Below are 16344 nucleotides of genomic sequence, written 5' to 3' on the forward strand. Positions count from 1 at the left end.
ACTTATTTCACATCTTTAGCTATTACATTTAACACAAAAGCACATCCTTTTTTACACAAAAACGTTTGCAATTCGTATATTTTTTTTTTTTTGCACTAATCCGATTCATTTTATTTTATTTATTTATTTTTGGCTGCATTGGGTCTTCGTTGTTGAGTCTTAGTTGCTACACGTGGGCTTTCTCTAGTTGCGGCGAGCGGGGGGCTACTCTTCGTTGTGGTGCGCGGGCTTCTCATTGTCGTGGCTTCTCTTGTTGCAGAGCTTGGGCTCTAGGCACGCAGGCTCAGTAGTTGTGGCTCGTGGGCTCTAGAGCTCAGGCTCAATAGTTGTGGCGCACGGGCTTAGTTAGTTGCTCTGCGGCATGTGGGATCTTCCCGGACCAGGGCTCAAACCCGTGTCGCCTGCATTTGCAGGCGGATTCTCAACCACTGTGCCACCAGGGAAGTCCTGCAATTTGTATATTCTTAAGAGTAGGTAGTATCTATGTATGTACTATATGATTCCAACTGTGTCCTAGAAAAGGCAAAACTACGAAGACAGTAAAAAGATTAGTGGTTGCCAAGGGTTAGTGGGGAGGGATGAATGAATAGGCAGAGCACAGGGGCTTTTTAGGGCAGTGATACAATAATGGATATGTGTCATTATATGTTTGTCAAAACCCATAGACTTACAATACCAAGAATGAACCCTAATGTAAACTGTGGACTTTGGGTGATGATGTGTCAATGTACGCTCATCAAATGTAACAAATTTACTGCTCTGATGTGGGATGTTGGTAGTTGGAGAGGCTGTGTGTGTTCAGGGCACGGGGTATATAGGAACTCTGTACTTTTCGCTCTATTTTGCTGTGAACCTAAAACTGCTCTAAAAAATAGTTAACTTAAAAAGTGATATCACTTAAAAAAAAAAAAAAGTAGATAGTGTCTTGCACTGTTCACTTCTCCCTTATGACCAATGCCATACATTTTGCAAAACAGTCGAACAGAAATTTAGGAATAACTCTCCTCCCCATTCTCCCCTTCTCCTATTGTTGGCCTCAAAACATTTTCCAACTTTTCATAGTCTCATGATCTGCCTCAGGAGTGAAAATACTTTTGTATATGTAGTCCTGGGTCTCGTCACTTTGTCAAAGCAGGCAGGACTAGTGAATTCCAGGATTACCAATCCATTGTTCCTTTAGTTTTTCTTTCGTATTCTAAAACAGGTTTTGAATTAATTTGTAGCAGTTTGTGTTCCCTGAAAGAAATTAGGTGTTAACCAAAACCTTTAATTATACCCAGATCCTTAAGACAGCTGGTGTAGAATTGAAGTGGTATGCGCTAGGCCCCTTTGGCTCATGCCTTTGATTTTATTTTTTGGCATTTGGTGAAGCTTGTGTGCAACTTTTCTAAACAACATATAGAAATATTGAATATCTCTATTCATTGTTCCAGGAAAGGATAGCTTTTCATGTCAAACTCTGGCATAGAAGCAAATTTAAAACAATAATAACCTTTTCCTAGAAAAGATAAATGATCTTCTTTAAAGACTTTTGTAATATGAGAAGTTTTTCAAAATATTTTTGGCCGTAGTTAAGCACTCCCACATGCTGTAATAGTCTCTTCCCTTCTGAGGCAAAACTGAGAAGTTCAGCACTTCAGAAGTACTGGAGTTCAAAGAACAAATCCTTGCAGCCCACAGTATATTTTTTAGAAAAATAGAAATATATCTCTACAAATTAAAAATACTCCTGAACAACCCAACAGTTGTTTGTCCTGCCAGAGTATATATGGTCATCCCTAAAACAAGACAATTGTGCAGATTATATGAAACCTGTAGGCTTATCATTTTGGCATCACAGTTTAAATGGCCTAGTTAGACAATACATCAAAAAGACTTCTAAAATCAGGGTCTTCACTCAACAAATAATTTTTGAGCATCACCCTTGTGCCAGATCCTATTCTAAATACTTAAGATACATTGCTGAGGGTTTCCCTGGTGGCGCAGCGGTTGAGAATCTGCCTGCTAATGCAGGGCACACGGGTTCGAGCCCTGGTCTGGGAAGATCCCACATGCCGCGGAGCAGCTGGGCCCGTGAGCCACAACTACTGAGCCTGCGCGTCTGGAGCCTGTGCTCCGCAACAAGAGAGGCCGCGACAGTGAAAGGCCCGCGCACCGCGATGAAGAGTGGCCCCCGCTTGCCACAACTAGAGAAAGCCCTCGCACAGAAACGAAGACCCAACACAGCCATAAATAAATGAATAAATAAATAAAATTAAAAAAAAAAAAAGATACATTGCTGAATCAAACAAATACCTGTTCTCATGAAGTTTATTGTGGGGGAGAGGGGAAGAAGAGGCAATAAATATAATAAAAAGGAAATTAAATAATAGCAGTAAGATGGTGAAATACAAAGATAAGAGAGAGGAAGCATGTGTTGTCATTTCAAATGGGGCAACCAGGGTAGGCCTCAAGAAAATACTGAGACTTGAAGGAGCTAAGGGAGCAAACTATGGATATCTAGGGAAGAGGTTCCAGGGAGAGGGAACAGCAAGTCCAAAGACCCTGAGGTAGAAGCATGACTGGCACATGAAAAACAGCAAGGTAAACCAGTGTGGCTGAAACAGAATGAGCAAGGGAGAGAGTATAAGATATGATGGATGTCAAAGAGGTAAAGGGAGTGAGAGGCAGATCTATACTACTTGGTAGGCCATAGCAGGAACGCTTTGGCTTTTAATTGGTGAAGTGTTGCATGATATGACTTAGGTTTTGAGAAGTATTGAGAATAAGAGATCAAGGATAGGGGCTTCCCTGGTGGCGCAGTGGTTAAGAGTCTGCCTGCCAATGAAGGGGACACTTGTTCGAGCCCTGGTCCGGGAAGATCCCACATGCCGCAGGGCAACTAAGGCCGTGCGCCACAACTACTGAGCCCACGCACCTAGAGCCCCTGCTCCGCAACAAGAGAAGCCACCGCAATGAGAATCCCTCGCACCGCAACGAAGAGTAGCCCCCGCTCACCGCAACTAGAGGAAGCCCATGCACAGGAACGAAGACCCAGTGCAGCCAAAGATAAAATAAATAAATTTTAAAAAATAAAAAAGATCAAGGATAGAAGCAGGAACCTAGAAAGGAGGCTCTTTCAGTAACCCAAATGAAAAATAAGAGAGTTTTAATGACTAAGGGATCCTGGATATATTTTGAAGGTAAATCTAAGAGGACTTTTTGATGGATTGAATACAGAGTTCATAAAAGGAGGAGTCAAGGATGAGCCTGAGGTTTTTCACCTGGGCAACTAGAAAGATCAAGCTGCAATCATCTGAAATAGGAAACACTAGACAGAACAATTATCCAGGGGAATATTAAGAGTTCAGTTTTGGACATGTTCAATTTGAGATATTTATTAAATATTCAAATGGAGACATTAGGTAGGCTGTTGGATATGAGTCTAGTTCAGGATGAAGTTCTGAAGATATGTTTTACATATATATATATAGAATGCATAATCGTGTGTGCGTGTGTATTTGGGAGTTGTCAGCATATAAATGGCATTTATAGTCTGAAATTGAATGACATCACCAAGAGAGTAAGTGTGGATACAGAAGGAAAGAGAACCAGGAAAGCCCTGAGGCATTTCTCACTTAAGAGGTCTCAGAAGAAAGGAACTTGCAGAGCAACTGAGTAGGAACAAACCAGTTAGGCAGGAGGAAAACCAAGAGATGAGTAGTGTCGTGGAATTCAGGTGAAGAAAATATCTGAAGGAGGAGGAAGTGATCAACTGTGGAATGCTGCTGAGAGGTTAAGGTGAGGCCTGAGAATTGACTCTTGGAGCAACGTGGAGGTCACTGGTGATCTTGGCAAGAGCAGTTCTAATGGAGCAGAGGGGACAAAAGCTTGATTGGACTGGGTTGAAGAAAAAAAATGAGTATATGAAGTCTGACCTTTGGAAAAGTACTACAGTGGACTTGGAGAGAAAGATGCCAGGGACTATGATGATATAAAGTACTGTCAGTTTCAAAAGTTCCTGGATCCGTGCAAGAATCAGAAACTCAAAACCTTTAGGCTTTTGGAAGAATTATTACACTCTCAAGATATGCCTGCTGCTAGCCTTGTATCTGTTCCATAATGATCTGAATAATACACGATTTCTTTGGGAAAGAATACGATCTTATAAAATCTGAAAATTCTGAACTTGGAATTTGGTCAGTACTTAGAAGAATTTGGTTAGCAGGACGAAGAATATAGCAGAGAGATTTTCCTGGAATTTATACAAGTATTGGTGCTCACCAGTGGTCTGATTCAGCCAGCCAGTCACGCAGTGCTTAGGGATGCAACAAGGCAGACTTCACCCTGCTTTCTCAAGCGTATACTTCAATAATTGTTGATGACCTTGCAACTTTTGTTGGACTTCCTGTAAAAGTATTAGAACAATGACAACAAACTGACTCCATCACAAGAATGGTAATGCCCTAGAAGTTAAGTCCCCAGAAGTTTCCTTTTAACAGGTTTTCTCCACCTGTCATATTGGAGCCTGCTGTAGTTCCCCAATGAACAACAGTTAACTAGTTTTGCTACGTGCTTTATTTGAAAATGCGTCTATCATCCTGGACTCAAGCTCCACCTTCAGAATCTTGTGTTCTGATAAATACAGACGTTAAAATTTTTACCTTCAACTGTATTACTTTATCATTCCTTATTGGAGATTGTGATAAAATATAAAGTATTATGTATATTTTATCCTGAAACATTTATGCTTAATAATTGTTGAAACAGTTTCTACTTATGAAGCCTAGCTCATTATGTAGTGTATATTTTCTAATTACTCTCTTGTACTAGCACAGACTATATACTTCCATCAATTCATACTGATTTGTACTGGTAAGTGATTCATTCAGGGGTTAAGGGGAGACTGTCTCCCCAGAATGGAATATCAGAATTCCAGGAATTCTGATATGTCTGCTTTGTAGGACTTTTCTCATACCTCCTGAGAATCCCTGATGTGAAACTTAAAATATAACTGAGGAACAAAAGACCACTTCCTTAACAAACCAGTTAGTTGACTTGAGATGTATTTCTGATGGTATGAGTGCATCAATTGCTGGTGTGGAGGATATGTCATGAAAAATCGACTTCCTTGGAAGGTCCAAGAATACTATTTTTTTAAAAAAGATATCTCATTTCTTACTTTGAAAAAGTGTAGCATCCATTGTATTGGAGAAATTGAAACTATATGTGCAAATATTATGCTGGATGTTTCTAACCAATGGTTACAGCTCTCCCTTTTGGAGAAATATAAAACCAGTTTTGTTTTTGTTGTTGTTACAAGTTCTCTGAATATTCAAACTTACTTATCTTCATGTGAAACATTCCTAGTTCATTTATTCTGCATCTGTTCCATAAATACTTATTTGACTTATAAATTAGAGAATGGGAGCAGTTTGCTGTGAGAGAAGAGAAGAAAAATGGAATGGTCACTGGTAAGGGGAGAGTGGCTGGGGGAAATAGGATTGAGAGAAGTTTGTTTTTATTTTATTTATTCTTTTTATTTTTGGCCTCACTGCGTGGCTTGCAGATCTTAGTTCCCCAACCAGGGATTGAACCCACGCCCTCGGCAGTGAAAGTGCGGAGTCCTAACCACTGGACCGCCAGGGAATTCTCCAGAAGTTTGTTTTTAAGGGGGAAGAAATTACAATGCTTTTTTTTTTTAAGACTTATTTTATTTATTTATTTATTTTTGGCTGCGTCGAGTCTTAGTTGCAGCATGCGGGTCTTTCGTTGCGGCGTGCGGGCTTCTCTCTAGTTGTGGCATGCAGGTTTTTTCTCTGTCTAGTTGTGGCCTGCGGGTTCCAGAGCACGTGGGCTCTGTAGTTTGCGGCACTCGGGCTCTCTAGTTGAGGCACGTGAGCTCAGTAGTTGTGGCACTCGGGCTTAGTTGCCCAGCGGTATGTGGGATCTTAGTTCCCTGACTAGGGATCGAACCCACTTTTCTCCATTGGAAGGCGGATTCTCAACCACTGGACCACCAGGGAAGTCCCAAGGTATTGACTTTAGCTGGGAGTATAAAATAGTTGATCTAGTAAAAGACCAGAAGCTGGAATGTATGGGAGTAAATGCTGGTGAGCAAGTCTATACAAGAAATGCCACTACTGTACTAAGAGACAGAGTCGAGATAAGTAAGTTTTCTTTTTTTTTTTATAAATTTATTTATTTTATTTATTTATTTTTGGCTGTGTTGGGTCTTCGTTACTGGGCGCGGGCTTTCTCTAGTTGCGGCGAGCGGGGGCTACTCTCCGTTGCGGTGCACGGGCTTCTCATTGCGGTGGCTTCTCTTGTTGCGGAGCACAGGCTCTAGGCACACGGGTTTCAGCAGCCGTGGCACGCGGGCTCTAGAGCGCAGGCTCAGCAGCTGTGGTGCACGGGCTTAGTTGCTCCGCGGCATGTGGGATCTTCCCGGACCAGGGCTCGAAGCCGTGTCCCCTGCATTGGCAGGCGGATTCTTAACCTCTGCGCCACCAAGGAAGCCCAAAAAAGTTTTTCCATGCTCCGTTTTTCCAACTGAGGATGGGAACAGTCAAAAGGTTTTGGATTTACTTTCTATGGTCTTGGGCAAATCACAGACATTTTTTGCAGGCTCTTGGTGTGTTTTATTTTCCACTGAATGGTCATTATCTAAAAGAGTGTCTGGTAAACAGTAGCCATTCAATAAATATTCATTGAATTAATTTTTGGAAATTAATCTATTAAAGAACTGTACTCTGTATGCCATACCTACCCCACAGGGTTGTTCTGAAGACCCAATGAAATGAGAGAGTGGATGTAAAAGTACTTTATAATCTGAGAAATGCTATTGAAATCCAAGGTATTATGTTAGAAAGAGTTGGAGTAAAGTCCACTGAGTTTTTGACTCCTTAAGTGAGAAATACAATATAAATATGGAAACAGAGTCATTGTTAAGTTGGATTTTTTTTTCCTTTGAGGGATATACCAAGACCTAAAGATTCTGTCAACTGGTTTGAAATTCAAAGGTGGAATACAACCTTTGTATTTGAATTTGTAAAATAGGATTTGATCCTATAAACCACATAACATTACAGAACTGACAAAAATATACAAAGGCCAGAAAACCAAAACCATCTAAGTCAATTAGCTTTATGCAATGTCGTAAATTAAGTTCCAAGTTATATTTACAATACTGGGCACATGAGTGGTATAATACCTCTCTTTTTCTTTTCTTTCTTCCTGTCTGTTTTATTTTCTGGTAATTTATAATTTCCAAAGTAAATACAGTATTGGAGTTGTGGATTTACTTTTCTAGGTAAAAGAAAAAAGGTTTAAACATAATGATATTTCTGCTGAGGATTTCTTAACATACTCCAAGTACACCAGACTATTTTCATGATAATTCTGTATGGTCTTCCCACGTTATAGGACTGATTTGGAACAGAGTTGTGACTGAAAAAAAAAAAAAAATCCCGTTCAATTCATTTCCATTTTCTTATCATTCCAGGAACTAAAGTAAGTAATACACTTAATTGCTAGAGTTTGAAAGCAATTTCCTATATGCTGAAGTTTTATTCCTAGGAGAAGCCCTAATCTTTGGTCCTGATGGAATACCTGCAAGGAGAGTGAATCAGCTCATGCCATCATTTTCAATTTCTCATCATTATCTCTGGTGATTAGATATTACATAATTAACCAAGGTCATACAAGAGGATTCAGTGGAGCACTTTAGGATTAAATTTAGGAATTAGACATTAGGAACTCATTGGGATTCCCATAAGTGTTTTTAAGTATTGCAGTATTGGGATGCTTAATTAGGCTACCAGCCTAGTTCCTGCTGTTACCCAGCACCAGGCCTTTTAGGATTACTTAGAAAAAATGCTCAGTTCTCAGAAAATCTCAGAAGTCAAGCTCAGGCTGAGGAAAATATTTGCTGAGTAATACAATTCAGTCCCCTTCCTTGTAAAGTTGGAAGTGCCATATGTGTTTTTCTAATTAGCCCCACCAGATTTCTTCCAGGCATGATTATGTGTCATGAAACTAACCATTCTGCCTCTGAGAATTTATGCATTCTTGGGGAAATTTCTCTACACCATCTGATGTGATAGTCTGCCTATACAGGTTCCTGTGGCCCAGGTCTGGGTCACGTTGAAAGACTGTGCCACCTGGTCTTAACCTACTTTTTTTCCCCCTGACACCTCAGTAAACAACAACAGTGGTGACATCCACAAAATAGATCTGCCCTCACAGTAACACCAGTCCATCTTGCATCTTGCACAGGGCACCTTTTAATCTGAAGGATCTTACAGCCCACTGCAAATATTAATGATACTTCATAAATACCTCATAGATACTAGGCTGTAAGCCTCACTAGACACATTTTATGATTAGACATCCCCCAAATGAAGAGATGGAACCCCTTCTTCAGCCCACTCAGAACAAGGACAAATCTGGGTCATGAGCACAGCTCCACTCTCCTACTTAAAACTGTCCCTAGGGCTCGAGGAGAACTAATTTCCTCTCCATGTTCCCCCAATACTCAGAAAATAGATTTTTTTTTTTAATGTGTGGGTGCTTTTCTCTGAAATGCCTACCTTTGTTTCGCTGCCGATTTGGCTTTTGTTCTTTCAATTCCAGCTAGATGTGGAGATTTTCTGAGCTTGAACTCACCTTTGCCAATTTGTCCAAAAAAAAAATAAAATAAAGGGCTTCCCTGGTGGCGCAGTGGTTGAGAATCTGCCTGCCAATGCAGGGGACACGGGTTCGAGCCCTGGTCTGGGAGGATCCCGCATGTCGCGGAGCAACTGGGCCCGTGAGCCACAGTTGCTGAGCCTGCGCGCCTGGAGCCTGTGCTCCGCAGCAGGAGAGGCTGCGATAGTGAGGGGCCCGCGCACCGCGATGAGGAGTGGCTCCCACTTGCCGCAACTAGAGAAAGCCCTCGCACAGAAACGAAGACCCAACACAGCCATAAATAAATAAATTAATTAATTAATTAAAAAAAAATTGAAAATGTCTTACATTTGCACTAGTATGTATGCATGTCATCATCAAAAGCAACTCAGGCCCTTTTTGACCTGCTTTCTTTTTTCCTTTTTTTTTTTTTTTAAAGTCGGGACAATGTACTCTATTTTGGTTATTTCTTGGATGAGAGGTTGCACTCTGGAGTCACCTTAACCAGTGCTGCCCTCTCGAGGTTACAGATGCAGCCGCCCCTACTGAAACCTAGGTTAGGCCTGCGGGTGAGAAGGAGCAGATATGCAAGTAAAAGGACCAAGCAGACATTGTCATGATAAACTGAGAAGCTTTTGCTTTTATGTGATGGTGTAGTGAAAAGAACACTAACAGGGCACCGCTGAGTTCTCATTTAAGCCACTGGCGGACTGTGTGATCTCAGGCCTGTCATTTCTTTGTGCCTCAATTCCCTACCAATAGAATGGGAACGACTGGTCAGTGCAGGAGTCAGCCAACATTTCCTGTAAAAGAGCTTGGTGGGTCATTTTGTCATTGTGGCAACTCTGTCGTTGTAGCTTAAAAGCAGCCATAGACAAAATGTACGCAAATGAGGGTGGAGGTGTTCTGAAAAAATATTTTATGGACACTGAATTTTGAATTTCATATAATATTCACGTCATGAAGCATTATTCTTCTTTTAGTTTTTGTTAACCATTTTAAAATGTAGAAACCATTTTTTAGCTCTCAGGCCGCAGAAAAAAAACAGGCAGGGACTTCCCTGGTGGTGCAGTGGTTAAGAATCCACCTGCCGATGCAGGGGACACGGGTTCGAGCCCTGCTCCCGGGAGATCCCACATGCCGTAGAGCAACTAAGCCCGTGCGTCACAACTACTGAACCTGCGCTCTAGAGCCCATAAGCCGCAACTACTGAGCCCACGTGCCGCAACTACTGACACCTGTGCACCTAGAGCCTGTGCTCTGCAACAAGAGAAGCCACCGCAATGAGAAGCCCGCACACGACAACGAAGAGTAGCTCCGCTCGCCACAACTAAAGAAAGCCCACGCACAGCAATGAAGAACCAACGCAGCCTAATTAATTAATTAATTAATTAAATTTAAAAAACAAAACAGGCAGTGAGCCAGATATGGCCCAGGGCTGAAGTTTGCCAACTTCTGGACTAGGTCATCTCAGAGAGCCCTTCCAATACAATCTTTTACAGTTTAAAAAGTTGACTTAGCTATAGTTCCTTTTCATTTCCTTTTCTTGAAGGATGGCCTAGTACATGCTTATTTCTTGTGACATGAGGGATGTTAGAAGACATCTTGTCCCCAAAACGATGTCTGCCAACTTCACACTGGTCAGCCTCAAATACTAGCAATTCTACTTCTAGAACTGCACTGACCAAGACTGTCCAAGCTACAAGTCGAATTGAGTACTTGAAATATGGCTAGTCCAAACTGAGATGTCCTTAAGTGTAATACGCACACCAGATGCTGAAGACTTAGAATTTAAACTGTCTCATTAATATTTTATATTGATCGTTTTAAAAATATTTTTGATATATTGAATTAAATTAAATATATTAATTTAATCTGTCCCTTTTTATTTATAAAATGTAGCTACTAGAAAATTTAACATACGTGGCTGACATATTTCTACTGAACAGCGCTGCTCCAGAAGGTTACCTGTTTCACTGATTTAAGATTTGTTTCACATTCAAATGCAATATTCTTGCATTTGCAGTAATACATTTAACTATCATCATCATTGTGTGGGTCTGGAAATGGAAGGTGGGGAGTCAAGATACAACTGAAAACATAGAGTTGGGGTGAGACAGAAGTAAGCTTCTCCCCACACATCCGCTTTTTAAAGTCCTGACCCTAATATCTTGGAGTTCACATGACAGTCTTCTTTAAGGAACAAGCACTCATCTGGAGGTCAGGATAAATGGGTCTCAGCCTAACCTGTAGCTCACTAGGTAAAGGGTAAGGCATTTCACTAAGTTTCCTCATCTACAATATGAGAATAAAAACGATCCTCTGTACCCCACAGAACTAGGAACACGTGTGAGAGTTTGTGAGCTCTACGATATCCCGACAGTGTCCAGAAAGCAAGTAGCAATGACAGGTAGCTGCCTCTAGCCTCCCACTGACTAGCAGGCTGTACTCTTCCTTCAACTGCAGTGCTGCTGCTGCGGCTGCCCTAAAATCTCCACAACCTGATTGGCAGTTACAGACCAAGGATCCACCCTTCCTTGAGTGGCAGCTAATCCAAGCCTGCCAACTTTAGTTGTCCCAAGTCACATTCGCTGACTTATTAAACCATACCTGTCAGTTCCAAGGAGTGCCTCAAGGGGTTAAGCCCTCACGCCTCACCCAGCTGAAAAATTGCCACCATTCCTTGCAGTGGTAATTCAAATATGCAATGCTTATTCCCGCCTCAGGACGTTCTCTTTGCTGTCTCTTCATCTAAATTTGCACACACAAGTCTCCTTGACATCAATCAGATCTCAACTAGCACTTCCTTAGGCCCTTTGTGACCATCAAGAACACTCCCACACCATTGCCCTATATCTTTCCCTTATGTTTTTGTTTTTTGTGCTTATTTCTATCTGCGATCTCTTGTTTGTTTTTGTCTACCTCTCCCACTGAAATGTAAGCTCCAGTGCCTAGAAGAAAGTCTGGCAATAAGCACTCAGTAAAGTGAATCCCTCCAGCCTTCTCCTTCCCGACTTAGCCACCTCCCAGAGTATCCCTGCCCCAGCCAGACCAATCTCAGTGCTATCCCAATGAGTGTTTGTGCCTTACGTGGGTCCAGGGCCTCTTCTGGGTGCCCAGTGACTACTTCTATCACCATACAATGCGTTTTTTAATTTATTTTTTAATTTTTTGGCCACACCACGCGGCTTGCGGGATCCTAGTTCCCCGACCAGGGACCTAAACAGGGCCCTCAGCAATGAGAGCTTGGAGTCCTAACCACTGGACTGCCAGGGAATTCCCATATTGTGTTTTTTTTAATTATCAATTTGTCAAATGCTATATCAGAACAGTTAGGAAAAACAAAAAATAGTCTAAGTAGTTCAAATAGAAGTGAATTTTATGTAGGCAACTGATAGCAAAAGGGTTGAGAGGCCTGGAGGAGCCAATGGAGGAAGGAGCCCAGAAGCCCACTCTTGTCATGATGCTGATGGACCATCCTTGGGTCAGGTTTCCACATACTCCAGTGAATTACTGCCCTGGATCAAAGAACAGCCTACCCTGTTGTCCACAGAACCAACCAGTTTGAAGAGGAAGTCACTCACCTGACACCAAGATGATATTTCAGAATTTCTTCAGGACTAAAAGACTGATTTATGTTTGTATCTGCCCCACAGATGCACTCAGTAAATGGCTGTTGAATTGAATTCCAACCTTGGATAATATCATCCATTGCCACTTGCTACAAATGTATTTTTCTCTTCCCTTTTCCCTTCCCAATCCAACAAACCCCTCCAGCTTCACCTCAAGATTCACCTCCAAGAATGCACCCCTGGCTTCCCTGGTGGTGCAGTGGTTGAGAATCCACCTGCCAATGCCGGGGACATGGGTTCGATCCCTGGTCCCGGAAGACCCCACATGCCACGGAGCAACTAAGCCCGTGTGCCACAACTACTGAGCCTGTGCTCTAGAGCCAGCAAGCCACAACTACTGAGCCTGCGAGCCACAACTACTGAGCCCGCATGACACAACTACTGAAGCCCACGTGCCCAGAGCCCGTACTCTGCAGCAAGAGAAGCTACCACAATGAGAAGCCTGCTCACCACAACGAAGACCCAACGCAGCCAAAAATAAATAAATTAATTAAATAAATTTAAAAAAAAAAGAAGAATGCACCCCTCTCCAGCTCCCACTGGTCTCTGAGGTCGTATAGCATTTTCTTCATTGTCACTCATTTTGGCCTTTTTTCTACAACACGTTCATGTTCTTCACGTCTTATCTCCCTAATTAGATTGTATGCTTCTAGAGGCAGGAACTCTTCCATGTAGACCTTTACAGTTGGAAGAGATCTTAGTGTTTATCTGGTCCAACCTCTCACCTAATGTCTGAATCCCCGACATCTCTGGCAACTTCTGATTCGGTTTCTTGAAGACCTCCAGTTCCCGGGCTCTTCTTACCTAAAGAAGTCTGGCTCAGTGTAAGAATATAAGAAGATGCTAAATACAAAGTTGCTGCTGAATTCATGCTGCTTCTGCCTTACGACTGAGTCAGTCCTTGGATGGGTGTGGGATGCAAAAGAGGGAGAACACTGAGGAATGAACAACTTTTTAGCTAAAAATGTTGGAGAATGTTTCTAGCAAGCGTTCGTCCAGGCTGTAATTCACGTGTTGTGATTCAGCTCTTGCCCAGTGGTATTAGGGTAAGTGAATTACAAAACTTACTCTCAAAAATCTCTTTTTTTCTTGCTTAGGAAAGACTATGGAGAGTAATCTTTTGGGATGACGTTCATCCAGAGGTTAGACGGACATCTTACCCATCTGGCTAACATTTGGTAGGAGCTTTAAAGTTTACAAAGCCGTTTCCAATACTTCGGCTCATTAGAACTGTTTGACGGAGGCAGCATTATCCTAACTTTATAAAGGAGGAAACTGGGACTCAAATTAAGCCCTTAGGCTGGCAGAGCCAGTGTGCAAACTCAGGTCTGCGTGGTTCAAACAGTCTGGTGTTGGAGGGAGCTAGCGGCGGGGGCGAGGTGAAGTGCTGGCAGCAGAAAGGGGTTCGGGAAAAAGTGTATAAAAAGGGGTTCGGGGGCGGGGAACGCGGGGCGATGGCCGGATAAGAAGCGGTCTGGCCGCGGGTGTGGGAGGGGGAGGAGAGGACGCCCGGGCGCCACGAGAGTATGACGGGGCTACAGGCTCTGCTCGGCCCGCACCGCGCGCTCACCTCCCGGCTCCGCTTGCGGTTCGGCACCTGGAACTGGACCTGGCGGAGCTACTGTGCGCCGCCTCCGCCGCGGTCCTAGCGCCGCTCGGCTTCGCGCTCCGCCAGCCCCCGGCTGTCGGCGGGAACAGCCTTGACCACAGGCATCCGCGCAGGGGGCCCGCCCCGGTCGCCGCCCACCCGCGGCTGCAATGGCACGAGGACGCCCGTTCCTTGAAGAAGCTGCCTGTGCACGTAGACTTGGTGATCACCGAGGAGCAGGAGCCCAGCTTCTCCGACATCGCAAGCCTCGTGGTGTGATGTATGGCAATGGGCACTTCTTACATTAGCGTCTACGACCACAAAGGAATTTTCAAAAGAAATAACTCCGGATTGATGGATGAAATTTTAAAACAACAGCAGGAACTTCTGGACATAGATGGTTCCAAATACTCACCAGAATTTGCAAATCGTAATGACGAAGATTGCCATTCGGCAGTGAAGGTGCTGTCCCCAGAAGATGAAAAAGCAGATATTGTGAGAGCTGCTCAAGACTTTTGCCAGTTAGTAGCCCAGCAGCAAAAGAAATCCACAGATTTGGATGTAGATATATCAGACCGTTTACTTAGTTCGAATGGTGCCCGTGGTCCTGATTTAGTACTGAAGTTTGGTCCTGAGGACAGCACACTAGGCTTTCTGCCCTGGCACATCAGCCTGACAGAGATTGTCTCTTTGCCTTCCCACCTAAACTTCAGTTATGAGGACTTTTTCTCTGCCTTTCGTCAATATGCAGCTTGTGAACAGCATCTGGGAAAGTAGTGATCCTTGGTTGTGATAGAGACAGAATAAAGGGACAAATTTAGGTAATTAAATAGTCAATCCCACTAGGGGATTGTAAGTAAAGAAAAAAGTATGGGAGGCCCTCCCTAAGTTAATGATCACTCAAGAAAGCAGGTTTACTTATCCACGAAACCAAGCAGGCTTGCTTAGCAACAAAACCATGCAACAGAAGCACGAGACATGCCCCAAAACAATAAAACAATGGTGGCATGAGACCCACATCCTGCCCAGTGAGGGCAGTCAGTAAGTTAATGACCCCTAGGACATGCTCTCTGCACACATAAAAAACAATAATTTATGGAAAGGTGACATTTCAAAGTGAAAGACCCTCATTATACTAAGACCTAAAATAATTTTTCCGTAGTGCTATGACAGCCCTAGCTTGACCATGTAGGGACAAGAAAACTCCCTTGCCCAACCTGGAGAAGGAGCTAATGATGGAAGCATGACATCTACCCAAGAATGAGGCAGAAGGTGGTCTTTTCCTCCTCCCCACTTTTCCTTTGATTATAAAAGTGTAGCCCACTAAGTTCTCCCGGGCACCACCCTCTCGCTTGCCCACTTGTAAGCCTCATAGCATCCTATTCTAATAAATCACTTCTTATCTATCACTTTGCCTCTTACTGAATTCTTTCTGTGCTGAGACATAAAGGACCAGAGCTCTTCGGAGCCCCCCAAAAGGACACCTAACAGTTTCAGCTGTGTAATTTGATTTCAGGCTTTTGGAGAAAAGGACTCAAGTGACTCATGTTGACAAAGCACCTCTGAAACCCTGTACACACCTAGTTCATAATCCTCATAATTTATCAACAGACACAAAAAAAGTGTCTCACTTGAGACTAAGAGCACGTGTGAGTGAGTATGTGTGGGTGTGTGCATGCATGCATGTATGGAAATAAACTTATAAGTGGGGGAAGTATTGGAGAAGAAAATATGTGGATTTGCACTTTTGAGCAAAGAGCAGCAATGTTTTAGGAGCTGAAATTTCAGATTTCAACCCCAACTACCTCCCTGTTTTTGTGGGGAGAGAAGGAGGTGATTAAAGCTCTTTTGTTGTTGTTTGGGGGGGAAGGGGAATAATTTTTGTTCAGTCTTTCCTAGTGATCCAACTTTAATTTTTAAGAATAATATATCAGGGACTTCCCTGGTGGCGCAGTGGTTAAGAATCTGCCTGCCAGTGCGGGGGACACGGGTTCGAGCCCTGTTCCGGGAAGATCCCACATGCTGCGGAGCAACTAAGCACGTGAGCCACAACTTCTGAGCCTGCGCTCTAGAGCCCGCAAGCCACAACTACTGAAGCCCGTGCGCCTAGAGCCCGTGCTCCACAACAAGAGAAGCCACCACAATGAGAAGCCCGCGCACCGCAACGAAGAGTAGCCCCCACTCGCCACAACTAGAGAAAGCCCGCACGCAACGAAGACCCAACCAAAAATAAATAAATAAGTAAATAAATTTTTAAGAAAGAATAATATATTGACTTATTAAATGGAAGCATTCTGAGTTTGAGGGATCGCCAGAGGAATGGAGTTCTGTGTTGCTCACATGTTAAAAAGTTTGCTCACCTTTGGAGCGGAGGGAATACCTCTTTTCAGACATCCGTCCATTTTCATCTCTTCATTGCTGTCAAACAATATGACTTGAAAGTGTTGCTCTGTTGTCTGTGTTCTGAAAATCATTTGA

The 16344-nt window shown here is 43.0% G+C and overlaps 1 long non-coding RNA gene and 1 pseudogene across 2 annotated transcripts in view; both read left to right on the forward strand.

Annotated features, from left to right (window-relative positions):
- LOC309624487 overlaps positions 1 to 16344 on the forward strand; it is a 75215-nt gene that overhangs the window by 22390 nt on the left and 36481 nt on the right. The gene's annotated exons all lie outside the window — the stretch shown is intronic.
- LOC309624300 (dehydrodolichyl diphosphate synthase complex subunit NUS1 pseudogene) lies at positions 8671 to 16328 on the forward strand (annotated as a pseudogene). Its single transcript has one exon. The product of its transcript is annotated as a dehydrodolichyl diphosphate synthase complex subunit NUS1 pseudogene (transcript).

This window comes from Balaenoptera borealis (genome assembly GCF_965194805.1).
Source record: "Balaenoptera borealis genome assembly, chromosome: 1".
NCBI classification, from domain to species: Eukaryota; Metazoa; Chordata; class Mammalia; order Artiodactyla; family Balaenopteridae; genus Balaenoptera; species Balaenoptera borealis.